This window comes from Triticum urartu, unplaced genomic scaffold, assembly GCF_056163025.1.
Source record: "Triticum urartu cultivar PI428250 unplaced genomic scaffold, HENAU_Tu73 scaffold2, whole genome shotgun sequence".
NCBI classification, from domain to species: domain Eukaryota; kingdom Viridiplantae; phylum Streptophyta; class Magnoliopsida; order Poales; family Poaceae; genus Triticum; species Triticum urartu.
Window position 1 is genome coordinate 14,897,671 of NW_028260368.1, and position 9,663 is coordinate 14,907,333.

Consider the following 9,663-nt stretch of genomic DNA (forward strand, 5'->3'; position numbering starts at 1 on the left):
ATTCATTATTGGCCCACCATTGATTAGAAGATTTAGCTTGTATGAATCGCTATTGGTTTGATACGAATAATGACAATCGTTTCAGTATGTTAAGGATACAGATGTATCCACAATTCATTTAGAGTTACTTAATAGTCTATTTCTTATACCATATCTCTATCCCGTGAAATTCTCGAGCCAAAAGATGGATGCATATGCTGTGTTTCATTTTGCTAAATGATATCAATTAAATGGTGTATCAATTCCATAAATTGCATATAGCAATAAATAAATCAGCAAAATTCTTTCTAATATTTTAGATAGAAGAAACATTTCTTCTATCTAAAATATTAGAAAGAATGTACCCTTCTATCCAAATCCAATTTGCATCGATAAAATAAATCCAAATTCCAGTAGTAGATGAATAATTGCAAATTTGTGTGTGTACGAGATTAGAATAACTTCAAAATAACTGACATAATTTTGTATTTTTCCTGATCAGAAAAATACATGAAAAAGAAAGGAGGTAGAAAAATTTTTGGATTTATGGTTAAAGAAGAAAAAGAAGAAAACAGGGGTTCTGTTGAATTTCAAGTATTCAGTTTCACCAATAAGATACGGAGACTTGCTTCACATTTGGAATTACACAAAAAAGATTTTTCATCGGAAAGAGGTCTACGAAGACTTTTGGGAAAACGTCGACGTTTGCTGGCTTATTTGGCAAAGAAAAATAGAGTACGTTATAAGAAATTAATCGGTCAGTTGAATATTCGGGAGCAGTAATTTAATCGTTCAAATTTTTTTCTTGTTTTATTATTTTTTTAGTAGTCTTATAGTAGTCTTAGATTTTTCATTTTGATGAGCCTCGCTTTGAGGAATTCATGGAATAATCCATTTTCATGGAATAATGAATTAAGGAAGAAAGGATATGAGTCTACCGCTTACAAGAAAAGATCTCATGATAGTCAATATGGGCCCTCAACACCCATCAATGCATGGTGTTCTTCGACTGATCGTTACTCTGGTGAGGATGTTATTGATTGTGAACCCATATTAGGGTATTTACACAGAGGAATGGAAAAAATCGCGGAAAACCGAACTATTATACAATACTTACCTTATGTAACAAGGTGGGATTATTTAGCTACTATGTTTACAGAAGCAATAACAGTAAATGCACCAGAATTCTTGGAGAATATTCAAATACCACAAAGAGCCAGCTATATTAGGGTAATTATGTTAGAATTAAGCCGGATAGCTTCTCACTTGCTATGGCTTGGACCTTTTATGGCGGATCTCGGCGCACAGACTCCTTTTTTCTATATTTTTAGAGAGAGAGAATTAATATATGATCTATTTGAAGCTGCTACAGGTATGCGAATGATGCACAATTACTTTCGCATCGGAGGAGTAGCCGCCGATCTACCTTATGGATGGATCGATAAATGTTTAGATTTCTGTGATTATTTTTACGCGGAGTTGTTGAATATCAACAACTTATTACACAGAATCCAATTTTTTTAGAGCGAGTTGAAGGAGTAGGTTTTATTAGCGGAGAAGAAGCAGTAAATTGGGGCTTATCGGGACCGATGTTACGAGCTTCTGGAATACAATGGGATCTTCGTAAAGTAGATCCTTATGAGTCTTACAACCAATTTGATTGGAAAGTCCAATGGCAAAAAGAAGGGGATTCGTTAGCTCGCTATTTAGTACGAATTGGTGAAATGAGGGAATCCATCAAAATAATTCAACAAGCTGTAGAAAAAATTCCTGGAGGACCTTATGAAAATTTAGAAGTCCGACGCTTTAAGAAAGAAAATAATTCTGAATGGAATGATTTTGAGTATAAATTTCTTGGTAAAAAACCTTCGCCCAATTTTGAATTGTCAAGACAAGAGCTTTATGTAAGAGTAGAAGCCCCAAAAGGTGAATTAGGGATTTATCTAGTAGGAGATGATAGCCTTTTCCCCTGGAGATGGAAAATCCGTCCACCCGGGTTTATTAATTTGCAAATTCTTCCTCAGCTAGTTAAAAAAATGAAATTGGCTGATATCATGACGATATTAGGTAGTATAGATATCATTATGGGGGAAGTTGATCGTTGAAATGATAATAGATAGGGTAGAGGTAGAAACTATCAATTCTTTTTCGAAATTGGAATTATTAAAAGAAGTCTATGGACTGATATCGATTCTACCCATTTTGACCCTCCTTTTGGGAATAACAATAGAGGTACTCGTAATTGTGTGGTTAGAAAGAGAAATATCTGCGTCGATACAACAACGTATTGGTCCTGAATATGCTGGCCCCCTGGGCCTGCTTCAAGCTATAGCAGATGGGACTAAGCTACTTTTTAAAGAAGATATTCTGCCATCCCGAGGAGATATTTCTTTATTTAGCATTGGACCCTCTATAGCAGTCATATCAGTTTTATTAAGTTTTTTAGTTATCCCTTTGGGATATCATTTTGTTTTAGCCGATCTTAGTATTGGTGTTTTTTTATGGATTGCCATTTCAAGTATAGCTCCTATTGGTCTTCTTATGGCAGGATATAGCTCAAATAATAAATATTCTTTTTCAGGCGGTCTACGAGCTGCTGCTCAATCCATTAGTTATGAAATACCATTAACTTTTTGTGTGCTAGCAATATCTCTACGTGTGATTCGTTAAAATAGATCTTTTTCCTATAAAATCCATTAACTATTTATATTCCTTTTCTTATTTAGTATTTGGGTTGGTAAGTTAAACTAGATAGCTATATGAGTGAAACAAAACAGCTTATAAATTTGTAGTAAAAAGAAAAAATCTCATTTCCTACGTACAAGAAAAAAGTGGAAGTAAACATAAGCAGTGTAAACTCTTTATCCCAAGGTTGATATTTTTAATTAGTCATCATATCTTGAAGCGGCCAAGAATAAAGGATTCACGATATGGAATTCCATTACTAGAATACTCCTAGTTATTACTATAACTTAATAATCCATAAGAAGAATCCACCAAAAGTTAGTGAAGGGTTAGGAACACTAAAGTACATAAAGGATTAGTAATGGAAAATCTAAAACATTAGAGATTTTTGCCCATAAAAGGAATCATAATAAGGACTTGCAATTTGTAGAAATTATCAAGTAGTACTTTCTTCGGATTCCGATCCAGAGTATGTTCCCATTCACTTGTTAAGGAAATGGCTATCAAGAACGAATTAACCCTTTATCCATTTTTCTTTTTAAATACCCCCTCCTGGGGAAAGAAGAATAGTAAAAAAGATATGGAGTGCACTAGAAAAATTTTCATTATTTCCTTCCTCTATCCATATTCATGCAGAATTGCTCATGAACTAATACCCAACTCTTTCCATTTATTAATTGAATTCCTATAACAAGTAACAAGTGTTTTAGTGTTTTATTCCAAGATTAAGTTATTACTGAACAAAGAAAAATTTTCATTATATTATAAAGGATGAGATCAATTCGGAAGCGCTTTTTCTTATTCTAGCAGACGGAATTCCTTTGGTCTAATTTAGGACTTTCAAATCTATTTTATTTTATCTAATTCTATCTACGCCCCCGGGGCTAGGAACAAAACAGTCCTTTCCTTTTTCTGATCATAGAGAAGCCGTATGAAGCTAAGGTTTCATGTACGGTTTTGAAATAGCGGTGGGAACTGTGATGTTATCACCGACTATGATTATCTAACAGTTCAAGTACAGTTGATATAGTTGAAGCACAGTCAAAATACGGTTTTTTTGGATGGAATATTTGGCGTCAGCCTATAGGTTTTCTGGTTTTTTTAATTTCTTCTTTGGCAGAATGTGAAAGATTACCCTTTGATTTACCAGAAGCGGAGGAAGAATTAGTAGCAGGTTACCAAACTGAATATTCCGGTATCAAATATGGTTTATTTTATCTTGTTTCTTACCTAAATTTATTAGTTTCTTCTTTATTTGTAACAGTTCTCTACTTGGGCGGGTGGAATTTATCTATTCCCATATATATCCTTTTTTGATTTTTTCCAAATGAATAAAGCAGTTGGAATTTTGGAAATGACAATGGGTATATTTATTACATTAACTAAAGCTTATTTATTTCTCTTCATTTCTATCACAATAAGATGGACTTTACCGAGGATGAGAATGGATCAGTTATTAAATCTTGGATGGAAATTTCTTTTACCTATTTCCCTGGGCAATCTCTTATTAACAACCTCTTCTCAACTTGTTTCACTATAAATAAGATAATACAATAATAGTAAGAATATTTTCAACACAAAAGCTCTCTCAAACAAGAGAAAGAAACATATCTTTTTCATAGATATTTAGAATGAATATGTTCCCTATGGTAACTGGGTTCATGAGTTATGGTCAACAAACAATACGTGCTACAAGGTACATAGGTCAAAGTTTCATAACTACCTTATCCCACACAAATCGTTTACCTATAACGATTCACTACCCTTATGAAAAATCAATTACACCAGAGCGTTTCCGAGGGCGAATCCACTTTGAATTTGATAAATGTATTGCTTGTGAAGTATGTGTTCGCGTATGTCCGATAGATTTACCCGTTGTGGATTGGAGATTTGAAAAGGATATTAAAAGAAAACAATTGCTTAATTATAGTATTGATTTCGGAGTTTGTATATTTTGTGGCAATTGTGTTGAGTACTGTCCAACAAGCTGTTTATCAATGACTGAAGAATATGAACTTTCTACCTATGATCGTCATGAATTGAATTACAATCAAATTGCTTTAAGTCGGTTACCAATCTCCATAATGGGAGATTACACAATTCAAACAATTAGGAATTCGTCTGAAAGTAAAATAAACAAAGAAAAATCTTCGAATTCAAGAACGATTACTGATTACTAAACTTTGATTTTGTCTTTCTGTTATAAAAATCTAATAATTCTTTATTAAACTTTAAAATTAAACTATAAAGAAAAACGAAAAACTACTGCTTATTGGAAATTATTTCTTATTTTAAATCAGACTAGATTTTCGTGATATAATATAATTTATAACTATAAGTTTATACACAAAAAAATACCCTAATCCTTTTTTCCTTCCTTGAATCCTTTAGTTTTAGTCAGTTCATGAAAAATTTTATACTATTAATTTCTTTTTATCCATAATGGATTTACCTGGACCAATACATGAGATTCTTATGCTATTTGGGGGATTTGTTCTTCTACTAGGGGGTCTAGGAGTAGTATTACTTACCAACCCCATTTATTCTGCCTTTTCGCTGGGATTAGTTCTTGTTTGTATATCCTTATTCTATTTTTTATTAAATTCCTACTTTGTAGCTGTCGCACAACTTCTTATTTATGTGGGAGCCATAAATGTCTTGATCATATTCGCTGTAATGTTCGTAAATGGCTCAGAATGGTCTAAAGATAAGAATTATTGGACTATTGGAGATGGGTTCACTTCACTCGTTTGTATAACTATTGTTTTTTCACTAATGACTACTATCCCAGATACGTCGTGGTATGGAATTCTTTGGACTACAAGATCAAACCAAATAGTAGAACAGGGTCTCATAAATAATGTTCAACAAATTGGAATTCATTTAGCAACCGATTTTTATCTTCCGTTTGAACTCATTTCCATAATTCTTCTAGTTTCTTTAATAGGTGCAATTACTATGGCTCGGCAATAAGAAAACTTAGAAAAAGTACAAATTATAAGAATTGCAAATCTAAAATAAATAACTAAAGAATCACAATTTTGATTTAGTAAAATCCATCTACTGCCAACAAATACCTCCTTTTTTTTTTTTTTTTTTTTCTTTTGTTGTGTAATTGTTCTATTGTAATTAATTGAATCGGTTCAATTCTTGCCCTCATATTGAAATGAATCGAGATTGATAAGGAGTTAGTTAATGATGTTTGAGCATGTACTTTTTTTGAGTGTCTATTTATTTTCGATTGGTATCTATGGATTGATCACAAGCCGAAACATGGTTAGAGCTCTAATATGTCTTGAACTTATACTGAATTCAATTAATCTAAATCTCGTAACATTTTCTGATCTATTTGATAGTCGCCAATTAAAAGGAGATATTTTCGCAATTTTTGTTATAGCCCTTGCAGCTGCTGAAGCCGCTATTGGACTATCCATTCTTTCTTCCATCCATCGTAATAGGAAATCCACTCGTATCAATCAATCTAATTTATTGAATAATTAGACTTTTGAATAATTAGACATAGAATCCTCTAAACAAAGGCGCACATATTAAAATAAATAGAAATCAATACTATTTTCTTAGTATTATTTGAGAATATCCATTTTTTTTAGTAGATTATTGCATAGTATTCTTTTTCACTTAAATGAATTTTTGTATTTGTAATTCATTGATATTGCAATTTGAATATTGCAATAATTTATATTGAAAAGACGATAGCCAATTTATTGGCTAATTCGAATTCGTCTGTACAATTCGTAAAATTCTTTCTTATTTCTTATTTATTGTTGAAATCCAAAATTAAAGTCTCTTGGCTCTCTTCACGCTTTCTCACAAACAGATTAAAAAATAGATTTTTTTTTTTGAAGTTTGGATAAACCATTGCTTCGTCTGGTGTCTACAATACATATGACTCATTATAGTACTAATTTCATTTTTACCAGATCGAAAAATTTTATGTTGAAAAGAAAAATTTATAGATCCAATGTCACATTCCGTAAAAATTTACGATACATGTATAGGATGCACTCAATGTGTACGAGCTTGTCCAACAGATGTATTAGAAATGATACCCTGGGATGGATGTAAAGCCAAGCAAATTGCTTCCGCGCCGAGAACCGAAGATTGTGTGGGTTGTAAGAGATGTGAATCTGCCTGCCCGACAGATTTTTTAAGTGTCCGCGTTTATTTAGGGCCTGAAACAACACGTAGCATGGCTCTATCTTATTGATACGTTACAAAAAACTTCACTCGAATCGTCTGATTCCTCTTTACCGAAGAAGCCTGTGCTCGAAATAATCGAGCACGGGCTTTTCTGGTCAAAACGTATCTTGTCTTTATCACTTTATCATGAGTTATTTTCCTTGGTTAACAATACTTGTTGTTTTGCCGATATTTGCAGGTTCATTAATTTTCTTTTTACCTCATAAGGGAAACAAAGTCGTTAGGTGGTATACTATATCTATTTGTTTATTAGAATTCCTTCTAATGACTTATGCGTTCTGTTATCATTTCCAACTGGAGGATCCCTTAATCCAATTAAAGGAGGATTATAAATGGATAGATGTCTTCGATTTCCACTGGAGATTGGGAATCGATGGACTTTCATTAGGATCTATTTTATTGACAGGATTTATCACTACTTTAGCTACTTTAGCAGCTTGGCCAATTACACGGAATTCGCGATTATTCTATTTCCTGATGCTCGCAATGTATAGTGGTCAAATAGGATTATTTTCTTCGCGAGACCTTTTACTTTTTTTTATCATGTGGGAGTTAGAATTAATTCCTGTTTACTTACTTTTATCCATGTGGGGGGGGAAGAGGCGTCTATATTCAGCTACAAAGTTTATTTTGTATACTGCAGGCGGTTCCATTTTTTTCTTAATCGGAGTTCTGGGTATGGGCTTATATGGTTCCAACGAACCAGGATTAGATTTGGAAAGATTAATTAATCAATCATACCCTGCAACCTTGGAAATACTTTTATATTTTGGCTTCCTTATTGCTTATGCTGTCAAATTGCCGATTATACCCCTACATACGTGGTTACCAGATACCCATGGGGAAGCACATTATAGTACATGTATGCTTTTAGCGGGAATATTATTAAAGATGGGAGCATATGGATTGATTCGGATCAACATGGAATTGTTACCTCATGCTCATTATCTATTTTCGCCCTGGTTAGTAATAATAGGAGCGATCCAAATAATCTATGCAGCTTCAACTTCTCTTGGTCAACGAAATTTCAAAAAAAGAATAGCTTATTCCTCTGTATCTCACATGGGTTTCATAATTATAGGAATTGGTTCCATAACCAACATTGGACTCAATGGAGCTATTTTACAAATATTATCCCATGGATTTATTGGTGCTACACTTTTTTTCTTGGCAGGAACCGCTTCTGATAGAATGCGTCTTGTTTATCTCGAAGAACTGGGGGGAATATCTATCCCAATGCCTAAAATTTTTACCATGTTTAGTAGCTTTTCAATGGCTTCTCTTGCCTTACCAGGAATGAGTGGTTTTGTCGCAGAATTAGTAGTATTTTTTGGACTAATTACTAGTCCAAAATTTCTGTTAATGCCAAAAACACTAATTACTTTTGTAATGGCAATTGGAATGATATTAACTCCTATTTATTTATTATCTATGTTACGCCAGATGTTCTATGGATACAAGCTATTTAATGTTCCAAACGCAAATTTTGTGGATTCTGGACCACGAGAACTCTTTATTTTAATCTGTATCTTTTTACCAGTAATAGGAATTGGTATTTATCCAGATTTTGTTCTCTCCCTATCCGTTGACAGGGTAGAGGCTCTCTTATCCAATTATTATCCTAAATAGGTTTGCTTTTTTTTACTCGTCTGCTCTATTAATGCAGAAATAAGTAAAAAAGTATATAATGCAGAAATAAGTAAAAAAGTATAATTAGATCTATCTCGAATTTTTGAGAACCCTTTGATAAGGCGTTCAAGGGGTTCTCAAATAAAACATAAAAGTAAAAACCTTCATTTCATGAAGGTTTTATTTTATGTAATCATTTAGGTGTTAATGTAAACGAACCATAACTATGTAAGCCTATTCCTAATAGATTTATACCAAAATAACAAATCCAAATTATAAGAAATCCTATCAAAGCTATAAGTGAGAATTCGTACCCTTCCAATTTGGATTTGTTCTACTATGTAAATAAATTGCGAATATGGTCCAAGTAATAAATGCCCAAGTTTCCTTAGGATCCCAATTCCAATAGGATCCCCAGGCCTCATTAGCCCATACTGCTCCACAAAGAATACCTACGGTTAAAAGGGTAAATCCTAGGCTAATGACACGATAACTCCAAGAATCCAAACGCTCCGTTAATTGATATTTGTAATAATTTGGAAATGAAGGGACAGAGGTTCTTTTTAAAGCACTTCTTTTTGCATAAAAATATTTAATATCACTAAAGAAAAATGTTTTATTTAAAACATTTTTTTTCTTTTTAGAAAAGAAATGGAAATTATTTCGAAATCTAATGATTAGAATAGCGGCAGATAATAAGGATCCGCACAAAAGAGTTGCATAGCTTAATAACATCATACTGACATGCATCATTAACCACTGAGATTGTAGAGCAGGTACTAGTATCGTGGATTGATGCATTTCAGTTAAAAGACCCGATGTGGCAAAGCCTTGCGTTAAAATAGTACTTGGCGTAGTTATTGTGCTTAAATCATTTTTAGAGTTCTGTATTTTAGGAATGGTATGAAGAATATACAGGGCCCATGAAAGGAAGATCAATGACTCATATAAATTACTTAATGGAAAATGTCCCGAGGAAGCCCAACGAGAAACTAAGAATCCTGTTATAGAGAAAAAAGTAACTATCATTCCTTTTTCTGACGAATCGCGTAATCCTCCAAGTTCACGAACTAATAAGGTTATAAAATGAATCGTAATCACAATTGAAATCGTTGAGAAAGAGATATGAGTTAGTATATGTTCTAAAGT